Source organism: Falco peregrinus, unplaced genomic scaffold (genome assembly GCF_023634155.1).
Source record: "Falco peregrinus isolate bFalPer1 unplaced genomic scaffold, bFalPer1.pri scaffold_24, whole genome shotgun sequence".
In the NCBI taxonomy this organism is placed as follows: Eukaryota; Metazoa; Chordata; class Aves; order Falconiformes; family Falconidae; genus Falco; species Falco peregrinus.
The window spans coordinates 387,501-402,500 of NW_026599593.1; positions in this window are offsets into that span (position 1 = coordinate 387,501).

A 15,000-nucleotide genomic window follows, 5' to 3' on the forward strand; every position below is an offset into this window, starting at 1 on the left:
GCCATGCACAGCTGACGTTTAGAGTTCCGTTTTGGGTTCGGCCTCTTAGGGTCAGGGTTAGGGTTAGGGTTAGGGTTAGGGTTAGGGTTATGTACATGCCATGCACAGCTGAGGTTTAGAGTTCCGTCTAGGGTTAGGCCTCTTAGGGTTAGGGTTACGGTTAGGGTTATGTACATGCCATGACCAGCTGAGGTTTAGAGTTCCGTTAAGGGTTAGGACCCTTAGGGTCAGGATTAGGGTTAGGGTTAGGGTTAGGGTTAGGGTTAGGGTTAGGGTTAGGGTTAGGGTTAGGGTTAGGGTTAGGGTTAGAGTTACGTACATGCCATGCACAGCTGAGGTTTAGAGTTGCGTTTAGGGTTAGGCCTCTTAGGGTTAGGGTTAAGGTTAGGGTTAGGGTTAGGGTTAGGGTTAAGAGCATGCCATGCACAGCTGAGGTTTAGAGTTGCGTTTTGGGTTAGGTCACTTAGGGTTAGGGTTAGGGTTAAGGTTAGGGTTAGGGTTAGGGTTAGGGTTAGGGTTAGGGTTAGTGTTAACTGCATGCCATGCACAGCTGAGGTTTGGAGTTCCGTTTTGGGTTAGGCCTCTTAGCGTCAGGGTTAGGGTTAGGGTTAGGGTTAGGGTTAGGGTTAGGGTTAGGGTTACGTACATGCCATGCACAGCTGAGGTTTAGAGTTGCGTTTAGGGTTAGGCCTCTTAGGGTCAGGATTAGGGTTAGGGTTAGGGTTAGGGTTAGGGTTAGGTACATGCCATGCACAGCTGAGGTTTAGAGTTCCGTCAAGGGTTAGGCCTCTTAGGGTCAGGATTAGGGTTAGGTTTAGGGTTAGGGTTAGGGATTGGTTTAGGGTTAGGGTTATGTAACTGCCCTGCACAGCTGAGGTTTAGAGTTCCGTTTAGGCTTAGGTCTCTTAGGGTTAGGGTTAAGTTTAGGGTTAGGATTAGGGTTAGGGTTAGGGTTAGGGTTAGGGTTAGGGTTAGGGTTAAGTGCATGCCATGCACAACTGAGGTTTAGAGTTCCGTTTTGTGTTAGGCCTCTTAGGGTCAGGGTTAGGGTTAGGGTTAGGGTTAGGGTTACGTACATGCCATGCACAGCTGAGGTTTAGAGTTGCGTTTAGGGTTAGGCCTCGTAGGATTAGGGTTAGGGTTAAGGTTAGGATTAGGGTTAGGGTTAGGGTTACAGTTAGGGTTAGGGTTAGGGTTAACTGCATGCCATGCACAGCTGAGGTTTAGAGTTCCGTTTTGGGTTAGGCCTCTTAGGGTCAGGGTTAGGGTTAGGGTTAGGGTTAGGGTTAGGGTTAGGGTTAGGGTTAGGGTTAGGGTTAGGGTTAGGGTTAGGTACATGCCATGCACAGCTGAGGTTTAGAGTTCCGTCAAGGGTTAGGCCACTTAGGGTCAGGATTAGGGTTCGGGTTAGGGTTAGGGTTAGGGTTAGGGTTAGGGTTAGGTTTAGGGTTATGTACCTGCCATGAACAGCTGAGGTTTAGAGTTGCGTCTAGGGTTAGGACTCTTAAAGTCAGGGTTAGGGTTAGGTTTAGGATTAGGGTTAGGGTTAGGGTTAGGGTTAGGGTTAGGGCTAGGGTTAGGGTTAGGGTTAGGGTTAGGGTTAGGGTTAGGGTTAGGGTTAGGGTTAGTGTTAACTGCATGCCATGCACAGCTGAGGTTTAGAGTTCCGTTTTGGGTTAGGCCTCTTAGGGTCAGGGTTAGGGTTAGGGTTAGGGCTAGGGTTAGGGTTAGGGTTAGGGTTAGGGTTAGGGTTAGGGTTAAGTGCATGCCATGCACAGCTGAGGTTTAGAGTTCCGTTTTGGGTTAGGCCTCTTAGGGTCAGGGTTAGGGTTAGGGCTAGGGTTAGGGTTACGTACATGCCATGCACAGCTGAGGTTTAGAGTTGCGTTTAGGGTTAGGAATCTTAGGGTCAGGGTTAGGGTTAGGGTTAGGGTTAGGGTTAGGGTTAGGGTTATGTACATGCCATGCACAGCTGAGGTTTAGAGTTCCGTCAAGGGTTAGGACCCTTAGAGTCAGGATTAGGGTTAGGGTTAGGGTTAGGGTTAGGGTTAGGGTTAGGGTTAGGGTTAGGGTTAGGGTTAGGGTTAAGTGCATGCCATGCACAGCTGAGGTTTAGAGTTCCGTTTTGTGTTAGGCCTCTTAGGGTCAGGGTTAGGGTTAGGTTTAGGGTTAGGGTTAGGGTTACGTACATGCCATGCACAGCTGAGGTTTAGAGTTGCGTTTAGGGTTAGGCCTCTTAGGGTTCGGGTTAGGGTTAGGGTTAGGGTTAGGGTTAGGGTTAGGGTTAGGGTTAGGGTTACGGTTACGGTTACGGTTACGGTTACGGTTACGGTTAAGTGCATGCCATGCACAGCTGAGGTTTAGAGTTGCGTTTAAGGTTAGGCCTCGTAGGATTAGGGTTAGGGTTAAGGTTAGGATTAGGGTTAGGGTTAGGGTTACAGTTAGGGTTAGGATTAGGGTTAACTGCATGCCATGCACAGCTGAGGTTTAGAGTTCCGTTTTGGGTTAGGCCTCTTAGGGTCAGGGTTAGGGTTAGGGTTAGGGTTAGGGTTAGGGTTAGGGTTAGGGTTAGGGTTAGGGTTAGGGTTAGGTACATGCCATGCACAGCTGAGGTTTAGAGTTCCGTCAAGGGTTAGGCCTCTTAGGGTCAGGATTATGGTTCGGGTTAGGGTTAGGGTTAGGGTTAGGGTTAGGGTTAGGTTTAGGGTTATGTACCTGCCATGAACAGCTGAGGTTTAGAGTTGCGTCTAGGGTTAGGACTCTTAAAGTCAGGGTTAGGGTTAGGTTTAGGATTAGGGTTAGGGTTAGGGTTAGGGTTAGGGTTAGGGTTAGGGTTAGGGTTAGGGTTAGGGTTAGGTACATGCCATGCACAGCTGACGTTTAGAGTTCCGTTTTGGGTTCGGCCTCTTAGGGTCAGGGTTAGGGTTAGGGTTAGGGTTAGGGTTAGGGTTAAGAGCATGCCATGCACAGCTAAGGTTTAGAGTTGCGTTTTGGGTTAGGTCACTTAGGGTTAGGGTTAGGGTTAAGGTTAGGGTTAGGGTTAGGGTTAGGGTTAGGGTTAGGGTTAGTGTTAACTGCATGCCATGCACAGCTGAGGTTTGGAGTTCCGTTTTGGGTTAGGCCTCTTAGGGTCAGGGTTAGGGTTAGGGTTAGGGTTAGGGTTAGGGTTAGGGTTACGTACATGCCATGCACAGCTGAGGTTTAGAGTTGCGTTTAGGGTTAGGCCTCTTAGGGTCAGGATTAGGGTTAGGGTTAGGGTTAGGGTTAGGGTTAGGTACATGCCATGCACAGCTGAGGTTTAGAGTTCCGTCAAGGGTTAGGCCTCTTAGGGTCAGGATTAGGGTTAGGTTTAGGGTTAGGGTTAGGGATTGGTTTAGGGTTAGGGTTAGGGTTATGTAACTGCCCTGCACAGCTGAGGTTTAGAGTTCCGTTTAGGCTTAGGTCTCTTAGGGTTAGGGTTAAGTTTAGGGTTAGGTTTAGGGTTAGGGTTAGGGTTAGGGTTAGGGTTAGGGTTAGGGTTAAGTGCATGCCATGCACAACTGAGGTTTAGAGTTCCGTTTTGTGTTAGGCCTCTTAGGGTCAGGGTTAGGGTTAGGGTTAGATTTAGGGTTAGGGTTACGTACATGCCATGCACAGCTGAGGTTTAGAGTTGCGTTTAGGGTTAGGCCTCGTAGGATTAGGGTTAGGGTTAAGGTTAGGATTAGGGTTAGGGTTAGGGTTACAGTTAGGGTTAGGGTTAGGGTTAACTGCATGCCATGCACAGCTGAGGTTGTAGAGTTCCGTTTTGGGTTAGGCCTCTTAGGGTCAGGGTTAGGGTTAGGGTTAGGGTTAGGGTTAGGGTTAGGGTTAGGGTTAGGGTTAGGGTTAGGGTTAGGGTTAGGGTTAGGGTTAGGGTTAGGTACATGCCATGCACAGCTGAGGTTTAGAGTTCCGTCAAGGGTTAGGCCTCTTAGGGTCAGGATTAGGGTTCGGGTTAGGGTTAGGGTTAGGGTTAGGGTTAGGGTTAGGTTTAGGGTTATGTACCTGCCATGAACAGCTGAGGTTTAGAGTTGCGTCTAGGGTTAGGACTCTTAAAGTCAGGGTTAGGGTTAGGTTTAGGATTAGGGTTAGGGTTAGGGTTAGGGTTAGGGTTAGGGTTAGGGTTAGGGTTAGGGTTAGGTACATGCCATGCACAGCTGACGTTTAGAGTTCCGTTTTGGGTTAGGCCTCTTAGGGTCAGGGTTAGGGTTAGGGTTAGGGTTAGGGTTAGGGTTACGTACATGCCATGCACAGCTGAGGTTTAGAGTTGCATTTAGGGTTAGGCCTCTAAGGGTTAGGGTTAGGGTTAGGGTTACGTACATGCCATGCACAGCTGAGGTTTAGAGTTCCGTTAAGGGTTAGGACCCTTAGGGTCAGGATTAGGGTTAGGGTTAGGGTTAGGTTTAGGGTTAGGGTTAGGGATTGTTTTAGGGTTAGGGTTAGGGTTATGTACCTGCCCTGCACAGCTGAGGTTTAGAGTTGCGTTTAGGGTTAGGCCTCTTAGGGTTAGGGTTAGGGTTAAGGTTAGGGTTAGGGTTGGGGTTAGGGTTAGGGTTAGGGTTAGTGTTAACTGCATGCCATGCACAGCTGAGGTTTGGAGTTCCGTTTTGGGTTAGGCCTCTTAGGGTCAGGGTTAGGTTTAGGGTTAGGGTTAGGGTTAGGGTTAGGGTTAGGGTTAGGGTTACGTACATGCCATGCACAGCTGAGGTTTAGAGTTGCGTTTAGGGTTAGGCCTCTTAGGGTCAGGATTAGGGTTAGGGTTAGGGTTAGGGTTAGGGTTAGGGTTAGGGTTAGGTACATGCCATGCACAGCTGAGGTTTAGAGTTCCGTCAAGGGTTAGGCCTCTTAGGGTCAGGATTAGGGTTAGGTTTAGGGTTAGGGTTAGGGATTGGTTTAGGGTTAGGGTTAGGGTTATGTAACTGCTCTGCACAGCTGAGGTTTAGAGTTCCGTTTAGGCTTAGGTCTCTTAGGGTTAGGGTTAAGTTTAGGGTTAGGTTTAGGGTTAGGGTTAGGGTTAGGGTTAGGGTTAGGGTTAGGGTTAAGTGCATGCCATGCACAACTGAGGTTTAGAGTTCCGTTTTGTGTTAGGCCTCTTAGGGTCAGCGTTAGGGTTAGGGTTAGGGTTAGGGTTAGGGTTACGTACATGCCATGCACAGCTGAGGTTTAGAGTTGCGTTTAGGGTTAGGCCTCTTAGGGTTAGGGTTAGGGTTAGGGTTAGGGTTAGGGTTAGGGTTATGTACATGCCATGCACAGCTGAGGTTTAGAGTTCCGTCAAGGGGTAGGCCCCATAGGGTCAGGATTAGAGTTAGGGTTAGGGTTAGGGTTAGGGTTAGGGTTAGGGTTAGTGTTAGGGTTAGGGTTAGGGTTAGGGTTAGGGTTAAGTGCATGCAATGCGCAGCTGAGGTTTAGAGTTCCGTTTTGGGTTAGGCCTCTTAGGGTCAGGGTTAGTGTTAGGATTAGGGTTAGGGTTAGGGTTAGGGTTAGGTTTAGGGTTAGGGTTAGGGTTAGGGTTAGGGTTATGTACATGCCATGCACAGCTGAGGTTTAGAGTTCCGTCAAGGGTTAGGCCCCTTAGGGTCAGGATTAGAGTTAGGGTTAGGGTTAGCGTTAGGGTTAGGGTTAGGGTTAGGGTTAGGGTTAGGGTTAGGGTTAAGTGCATGCCATGCACAGCTGAGGTTTAGAGTTCCGTTTTGGGTTAGGCCTCTTAGGGTCAGGGTTAGGGTTAGGGTTAGCGTTATGGTTAAGGTTAGGGTTAGGGTTAGGGTTAGGGTTTCCTACATGCCATGCACAGCTGAGGTTTAGAGTTGCGTTTAGGGTTAGGCCTCTTAGGGTTAGGGTTAAGGTTAGGGTTAGGGTTAGGGTTAGGGTTAGGGTTAGCGTTAGGGTTAGGGTTAGGGTTACGGTTACGGTTACGGTTACGGTTACGGTTACGGTTACGGTTACGGTTACGGTTACGGTTAAGTGCATGCCATGCACAGCTGAGGTTTAGAGTTGCGTTTAGGGTTAGGCCTCTTAGGGTTAGGGTTAGGGTTAGGGTTAGGGTTAGGGTTAGGGTTAGGGTTAGGGTTAGGTACAAGCCATGCACAGCTGAGGTTTAGAGTTCCGTCAAGGGTTAGGCCTCTTAGTGTCAGGATTAGGGTTATGTTTAGGGTTAGGGTTAGGGTTAGGGTTAGGGTTAGGTTTAGGGTTATGTACCTGCCATGCACATCTGAGGTTTAGAGTTGCGTCTAGGGTTAGGACTCTTAGAGTCAGGGTTAGGGGTAGGTTTCGGATTAGGGTTAGGGTTAGGGTTAGGGTTAGGGTTAGGGTTAGGTACATGCCATGCACAGCTGACGTTTAGAGTTCCGTTTTGGGTTCGGCCTCTTAGGGTCAGGGTTAGGGTTAGGGTTAGGGTTAGGGTTAGGGTTAGGGTTACGTACATGCCATGCACAGCTGAGGTTTAGAGTTGCATTTAGGGTTAGGCCTCTTAGGGTTAGGGTTAGGGTTAGGGTTATGTACATGCCATGCACAGCTGAGGTTTAGAGTTCCGTTAAGGGTTAGGACCCTTAGGGTCAGGATTAGGGTTAGGGTTAGGGTTAGGGTTAGGGTTAGGGCTAGGGTTAGGGTTAGGGTTAGGGTTACGTACATGCCATGCACAGCTGAGATTTAGAGTTGCGTTTAGGGTTAGGCCTCTTAGGGTTAGGGTTAAGGTTAGGTTTAGGGTTAGGGTTAGGGTTAGGGTTAGGGTTAGGGTTAGGGTTACGGTTAGGGTTAGGGTTAGGGTTAGGGTTAGGGTTAAGTGCATGCCATGCACAGCTGAGGTTTAGAGTTCCGTTTTGGGTTAGGCCTCTTAGGGTCAGGGTTAGGGTTAGGGTTAGGGTTAGGGTTAGGGTTAGGGTTAGGGTTAGTGTTAACTGCATGCCATGCACAGCTGAGGTTTAGAGTTCCGTTTTGGGTTAGGCCTCTTAGGGTCAGGGTTAGGGTTAGGGTTAGGGTTAGGGTTAGGCTTAGGTTTAGGGTTACGGTTAGGTACATGCCATGCACAGCTGAGGTTTAGAGTTGCGTTTTGGGTTAGGCCTCTTAGGGTCAGGATAAGGGTTAGGGTTAGGGTTCGGGTTAGGGTTAGGGTTAGGGTTAGGGTTAGGATTAGGGTTAGGGTAAGGGTTAGGGTTAGGTACATGCCATGCACAGCTGAGGTTATAGAGTTCCGTCAAGGGTTAGGCCTCTTAGGGTCAGGATTAGGGTTAGGTTTAGGGCTTGGGTTAGGGTTAGGGTTAGGGTTAGGGTTATGTACCTGCCATGCACAGCTGAGGTTTAGAGTTCCGTCTAGGGTTAGGACTCTTAGGGTCAGGATTAGGGTTAGGTTTAGGATTAGGGTTAGGGTTATGGTTAGGGTTAGGGTTAGGGTTAGGGTTAGGGTTAGGGTTAGGGTTAGGTACATGCCATGCACAGCTGAGGTTTTGAGTTTCGTTTTGGGTTAGGTCACTTAGGGTTAGGGTTAGGGTTAAGTTTAGGGTTAGGGTTAGGGTTAGGGTTAGGGTTAGGGTTAGCGTTAGTGTTAACTGCATGCCATGCACAGCTGAGGTTTAGAGTTCCGTTTTGGGTTAGGCCTCTTAGGGTCAGGGTTAGGGTTAGGGTTAGGGCTAGGGTTAGGGTTAGGGTTAGGGTTAGGGTTAGGGTTAGTGTTAACTGCATGCCATGCACAGCTGAGGTTTAGAGTTCCGTTTTGGGTTAGGCCTCTTAGGGTCAGGGTTAGGGTTAGGGTTAGGGCTAGGGTTAGGGTTAGGGTTAGGGTTAGGGTTAGGGTTAGGGTTAGGGTTAAGTGCATGCCATGCACAGCTGAGGTTTAGAGTTCCGTTTTGGGTTAGGCCTCTTAGGGTCAGGGTTAGGGTTAGGGTTAGGGTTAGGGTTACGTACATGCCATGCACAGCTGAGGTTTAGAGTTGCGTTTAGGGTTAGGCCTCTTAGGGTCAGGGTTAGGGTTAGGTTTAGGGTTAGGGTTAGCGTTAGGGTTAGGGTTAGGGTTAGGGTTAGGGTTAGGTACATGCCATGCACAGCTGAGGTTTAGAGTTCTGTCAAGGGTTAGGCCTCTTAGGGTCAGGATTAGGGTTAGGTTTAGGATTAGGGTTAGGGTTAGGGTTAGGGTTAGGGTTAGGGTTAGGGTTACGTACATGCCATGCACAGCTGAGGTTTAGAGTTCCGTCTAGGGTTAGGCCTCTTAGGCTTAGGGTTAAGTTTCGGGTTAGGGTTAGGGTTAGGGTTAGGGTTAGGGTTAGGGTTAAGTGCATGCCATGCGCTAGCTAGAGGTTTCGAGTTCCGTTTTGGGTTCGGCCTCTTAGGGTCAGGGTTAGGGTTAGGGTTAGGGTTAGGGTTAGGGTTAGGGTTAGGGTTAGGGTTAGGGTTAGGGTTAGGGTTAGGGTTAGGGTTATGTACATGCCATGCACAGCTGAGGTTGAGTTTAGTTTAGGGTTAGGCCTCTTAGGGTAAGGATTAGGGTTAGAGTTAGGGTTAGGGTTAGGGTTAGGGTTAGGGTTAGGGTTAGGGTTAAGTGCATGCCATGCACCGCTGAGGTTTAGAGTTCCGTTTTGGGTTAGGTCTCTTAGAGTTAGGGTTAGGGTTAAGGTTAGGGTTAGGGTTAGGGTTAGGGTTAGTGTTAACTGCATGCCATGCACAGCTGAGGTTTAGAGTTCCGTTTTGGGTTAGGCCTCTTAGGGTCAGGGTTAGGGTTAGGGTTAGGGCTAGGCTTAGGGTTAGGGTTAGGGTTAGGATTAGGGTTAGGGTTAAGTGCATGCCATGCACAGCTGAGGTTTAGAGTTCCGTTTTGGGTTAGGCCTCTTAGGGTCAGGGTTAGGGTTAGGGTTAGGGTTAGGGTTAGGGTTAGGGTTAGGGTTAGGGTTACGTACATGCCATGCACAGCTGAGGTTTAGAGTTGCGTTTAGGGTTAGGCCTCTTAGGGTTAGGGTTAGGGTTAGGGTTAGTGTTCGGGTTAGCGTTAGGGTTAGGGTTAGGCTTAGGGTTAGGGTTAGGGTTAGGTACATGCCATGCACAGCTGAGGTTTAGAGTTCCGTCAAGGGTTAGGCCTCTTAGGGTCAGGATTAAGGTTAGGTTTAGGATTAGGGTTAGGGTTAGGGTTAGGGTTAGGGTTACGTACATGCCATGCACAGCTGAGGTTTAGAGTTCCGTCTAGGGTTAGGCCTCTTAGGCTTAGGGTTAAGTTTAGGGTTAGGGTTACGGTTAGGGTTAGGGTTAGGGTTAAGTGCATGCCATGCACAGCTGAGGTTTAGAGTTCCGTTTTGGGTTAGGCCTCTTAGGGTCAGGGTATAGGGTTAGGGTTAGGGTTAGGGTTAGGGTTAGGGTTAGGGTTAGGGTTAGGGTTAGGGTTATGTACATGCCATGCACAGCTGAGGTTGAGTTTAGTTTAGGGTTAGGCCTCTTAGGGTAAGGATTAGGGTTAGGGTTAGGGTTAGGGTTAGGGTTAGGGTTAGGGTTAGGGTTAGGGTTAGGTACATGCCATGCACAGCTGAGGTTTAGAGTTCCGTTTAAGGTTAGGTCTCTTAGAGTTAGTGTTAGGGTTAGGGTTAGGGTTAGGGTTATGTACATGCCATGCACAGCAGAGGTTTAGAGTTCCGTTTTGGGTTAGGCCTCTTAGGGTTAGGGTTAAGGTTAGGGTTAGGGTTAGGGTTAGGGTTATGTGCATGCCATGCACAGCTGAGGTTTAGAGTTCCGTTTTGGGTTAGGTCACTTAGGGTTAGGGTTAGGGTTAAGGTTAGGGTTAGGGTTAGGGTTAGGGTTAGGGTTAGGGTTAAGTGCATGCCATGCACAGCTGAGGTTTAGAGTTCCGTTTTGGGTTAGGTCACTTAGGGTTAGGGTTAGGGTTAAGGTTAGGATTAGGGTTAGGGTTAGGGTTAGGGTTAGTGTTAACTGCATGCCATGCACAGCTGAGGTTTAGAGTTCCGTTTTGGGTTAGGCCTCTTAGGGTCAGGGTTAGGGTTAGGGTTAGGGCTAGGGTTAGGGTTAGGGTTAGGGTTAGGGTTAGGGTTAGTGTTAGGGTTACCTACATGCCATGCACAGCTGAGGTTTAGAGTTGCGTTTAAGGTTAGGCCTCTTAGGGTTAGGGTTAGAGTTAGGGTTAGGGTTAGGGTTAGGGTTAGGGTTAGGGTTAGGGTTAGGGTTAGGGTTACGGTTAAGCGCATGCCATGCACAGCTGAGGTTTAGAGTTCCAACTAGGGTTAGGACTCTTAGGGTTAGGGTTAGGGTTAGGGTTAGGGTTAGGGTTAGGGTTAGGGTTAGGGTTAGATTTAGGGTTAGGGTTAGGGTTAGGGTTAGGGTTATGGTTAGGGTTAGGGTTACATACATGCCATGCACAGCTGAGGTTTAGAGTTGCGTTTAGGGTTAGGCCTCTTAGGGTTAGGGTTAAGGTTAGGGTTGGGGTTAGGGTTAGGGTTAGGGTTAGGGTTAGGGTTAAGTGCATGCCGTGCACAGCTGAGGTTTAGAGTTCCGTTTTGGGTTAGGCCTCTTAGGGTTAGGGTTAGGGTTAAGGTTAGGGTTAGGGTTAGGGTTAGGGTTAGGGTTACGGTTAAGTGCATGCCATGCACAGCTGAGGTTTAGAGTTCCGTTTTGGGTTAGGTCTCTTAGAGTTAGGGTTAGGGTTAAGGTTAGGGTTAGGGTTAGGGTTAGGGTTAGGGTTAGTGTTAACTGCATGCCATGCACAGCTGAGGTTTAGAGTTCCGTTTAGGGTTAGGCCTCTTAGGGTCAGGGTTAGGGTTAGGGTTAAGGTTAGGGTTAGGGTTAGGGTTACGGTTAGGGTTAGGGTTAAGTGCATGCCATGCACAGCTGAGGTTTAGAGTTCCGTTTTGGGTTAGGCCTCTTAGGGTCAGGGTTAGGGTTAGCGTTAGGCTTAGGGTTAGGGTTAGGGTTAGGGTTAGGGTTAGGGTTACGTACATGCCATGCACAGCTGAGGTTTAGCGTTGCGTTTAGGGTTAGGCCTCGTAGGGTCAGGATTAGGGTTAGGGTTAGTGTTCGGGTTAGCGTGAGGGTTAGGGTTAGGGTTAGGTTTAGGTACATGTCATGCTAAGCTGAGGTTTAGAGTTCCGTCAAGGGTTAGTCCTCTTAGGGTCAGGATTAGGGTTAGGTTTAGGATTAGGGTTAGGGTTAGGGTTAGGGTTAGGGTTACGTACATGCCATGCACAGCTGAGGTTTAGAGTTCCGTCAAGGGTTAGGCCTCTTAGGGTCAGGATTAAGGTTAGGTTTAGGATTAGGGTTAGGGTTAGGGTTAGGGTTAGGGTTACGTACATGCCATGCACAGCTGAAGGTTTAGAGTTCCGTCTAGGGTTAGGCCTCTTAGGGTTAGGATTAGGGTTAGGGTTAGGGTTAGGGTTAGGGTTAGGGTTAGGGTTAGGGTTAGGGTTAGGGTTAGGTACATGCCATGCACAGCTGAGGTTTAGAGTTCCGTTTAAGGTTAGGTCTCTTAGAGTAAGTTTTAGCGTTAGAGTTAGGGTTAGGGTTATGTACATGCCATGCACAGCAGAGGTTTAGAGTTCCGTTTTGGGTTAGGCCTCCTAGGGTTAGGGTTAAGGTTAGGGTTAGGGTTAGGGTTAGGGTTATGTGCATGCCATGCACAGCTGAGGTTTAGAGTTCCGTTTTGGGTTAGGTCACTTAGGGTTAGGGTTAGGGTTAAGGTTAGGATTAGGGTTAGGGTTAGGGTTAGGGTTAGTGTTAACTGCATGCCATGCACAGCTGAGGTTTAGAGTTCCGTTTTGGGTTAGGCCTCTTAGGGTCAGGGTTAGGGTTAGGGTTAGGGCTAGGGTTAGGGTTAGGGTTAGGGTTAGGGTTAGGGTTAGTGTTAGGGTTACCTACATGCCATGCACAGCTGAAGTTTAGAGTTGCGTTTAAGGTTAGGCCTCTTAGGGTTAGGGTTAGGGTTAGGGTTAGGGTTAGGGTTAGGGTTAGGGTTACGGTTAAGCGCATGCCATGCACAGCTGAGGTTTAGAGTTCCAACTAGGGTTAGGACTCTTAGGGTTAGGGTTAGGGTTAGGGTTAGGGTTAGGGTTAGGGTTAGGGTTAGGGTTAGGGTTATGTACATGCCATGCACAGCTGAGGTTTAGAGTTCCGTTTAGGGTTAGGCCTCTTAGGGTCAGGGTTAGGGTTAGGGTTAGGGTCAGGGTTAGGTTTAGGGTTAGGGTTAGGGTTAGGGTTAGGTTTAGGGTTAGGGTTAGGGTTACGTACATGCCATGCACAGCTGAGGTTTAGAGATGCGTTTAGGGTTAGGCCTCTTAGGGTTAGGGTTAAGGTTAGGGTTGGGGTTAGGGTTAGGGTTACGGTTAAGTGCATGCCATGCACAGCTGAGGTTTAGAGTTTCGTTTTGGGTTAGGTCACTTAGGGTTAGGGTTAGGGTTAGGGTTAGCGTTAGGCTTAGGGTTAGGGTTAGGGTTAGGGTTAGGGTTACGTACATGCCATGCACAGCTGAGGTTTAGCGTTGCGTTTAGGGTTAGGCCTCTTAGGGTCAGGATTAGGGTTAGGGTTAGTGTTCGGGTTAGCGTGAGGGTTAGGGTTAGGGTTAGGTACATGCCATGCACAGCTGAGGTTTAGAGTTCCGTCAAGGGTTAGGACCCTTAGGGTTAGGGTTAAGGTTAGGGTTAGGATTAGGGTTAGGGTTAGGGTTAGGGTTAGGTACATGCCATGCACAGCTGAGGTTTAGAGTTCCGTTTAGGGTTAGGTCTTTTAGAGTTACTGTTAGGGTTAGGGTTAGGGTTAGGGTTAGGGTTAGGGTTATGTACATGCCATGCACAGCTGAGGTTTAGAGTTCCGTTTTGGGTTAGGCCTCTTAGGGTCAGGGTTAGGGTTAGGGTTAGGGTTAGGGTTAGGGTTAGGGTTAGGGTTAGGGTTAGGGTTAGGGTTAGGCTTAGGGTTAGGCTTAGGGTTAGGGTTATGTGCATGCCATGCACATCTGAGGTTTAGAGTTCCGTTTTGGGTTAGGTCACTTTAGGGTGAGGGTTAGGGTTAAGGTTAGGGTTAGGGTTAGGGTCAGGGTTAGATTTAGGGTTAGGGTTAGGGTTAGGGTTAGGGTTATGGTTAGGGTTAGGGTTACATACATGCCATGCACAGCTGAGGTTTAGAGTTGCGTTTAGGGTTAGGCCTCTTAGGGTTAGGGTTAAGGTTAGGGTTGGGGTTAGGGTTAGGGTTAGGGTTAGGGTTAGGGTTAAGTGCATGCCGTGCACAGCTGAGGTTTAGAGTTCCGTTTTGGGTTAGGCCTCTTAGGGTTAGGGTTAGGGTTAAGGTTAGGGTTAGGGTTAGGGTTAGGGTTAGGGTTACGGTTAAGTGCATGCCATGCACAGCTGAGGTTTAGAGTTCCGTTTTGGGTTAGGTCTCTTAGAGTTAGGGTTAGGGTTAGCGTTAGGCTTAGGGTTAGGGTTAGGGTTAGGGTTAGGGTTAGGGTTACGTACATGCCATGCACAGCTGAGGTTTAGCATTGCGTTTAGGGTTAGGCCTCTTAGGGTCAGGATTAGGGTTAGGGTTAGTGTTCGGGTTAGCGTGAGGGTTAGGGTTAGGGTTAGGTTTAGGTACATGTCATGCTCAGCTGAGGTTTAGAGTTCCGTCAAGGGTTAGTCCTCTTAGGGTCAGGATTAGGGTTAGGTTTAGGATTAGGGTTAGGGTTAGGGTTAGGGTTAGGGTTACGTACATGCCATGCACAGCTGAGGTTTAGAGTTCCGTCCAGGGTTAGGCCTCTTAGGGTTAGGGTTAAGTTTAGGGTTAGGTTTAGGGTTAGGGTTAGGGTTAGGGTTAGGGTTAGGGTTAGGGTTAGGGTTAGGGTTAGGGTTATGTACATGCCATGCACAGCTGAGGTTGAGTTCCGTTTAGGGTTAGGTCTTTTAGAGTTAGTGTTAGGGTTAGGGTTAGGGTTAGGGTTATGTACATGCCATGCACAGCTGAGGTTTAGAGTTGCGTTTAGGGTTAGGCCTCTTAGGATCAGGATTAGGGTTAGGGTTAGTGTTCGGGTTAGCGTTAGGGTTAGGGTTAGGCTTAGGGTTAGGGTTAGGGTTAGGTACATGCCATGCACAGCTGAGGTTTGGAGTTCCGTCAAGGGTTAGGCCTCTTAGGGTCAGGATTAAGGTTAGGTTTAGGATTAGGGTTAGGGTTAGGGTTAGGGTTAGGGTTACGTACATGCCATGCACAGCTGAAGGTTTAGAGTTCCGTCTAGGGTTAGGCCTCTTAGGGTTAGGATTAGGGTTAGGGTTAGGGTTAGGGTTAGGGTTAGGGTTAGGGTTAGGGTTAGGGTTAGGGTTAGGTACATGCCATGCACAGCTGAGGTTTAGAGTTCCGTTTAAGGTTAGGTCTCTTAGAGTAAGTTTTAGGGTTAGAGTTAGGGTTAGGGTTATGTACATGCCATGCACAGCAGAGGTTTAGAGTTCCGTTTTGGGTTAGGCCTCCTAGGGTTAGGGTTAAGGTTAGGGTTAGGGTTAGGGTTAGGGTTATGTGCATGCCATGCACAGCTGAGGTTTAGAGTTCCGTTTTGGGTTAGGTCACTTAGGGTTAGGGTTAGGGTTAAGGTTAGGGTTAGGGTTAGGGTTAGGGTTAGGGTTAGGGTTAAGTGCATGCCATGCACAGCTGAGGTTTAGAGTTCCGTTTTGGGTTAGGTCACTTAGGGTTAGGGTTAGGGTTAAGGTTAGGATTAGGGTTAGGGTTAGGGTTAGGGTTAGTGTTAACTGCATGCCATGCACAGCTGAGGTTTAGAGTTCCGTTTTGGGTTAGGCCTCTTAGGGTCAGGGTTAGGGTTAGGGTTAGGGCTAGGGTTAGGGTTAGGGTTAGGGTTAGGGTTAGGGTTAGTGTTAGGGTTACCTACATGCCATGCACAGCTGAAGTTTAGAGTTGCGTTTAAGGTTAGGCCTCTTAGGGTTAGGGTTAGGGTTAGGGTTAGGGTTTAGGGTTAGGGTTACGGTTAAGCGCATGCCATGCACAGCTGAGGTTTAGAGTTCCAACTAGGGTTAGGACTCTTAGGGTTAGGGT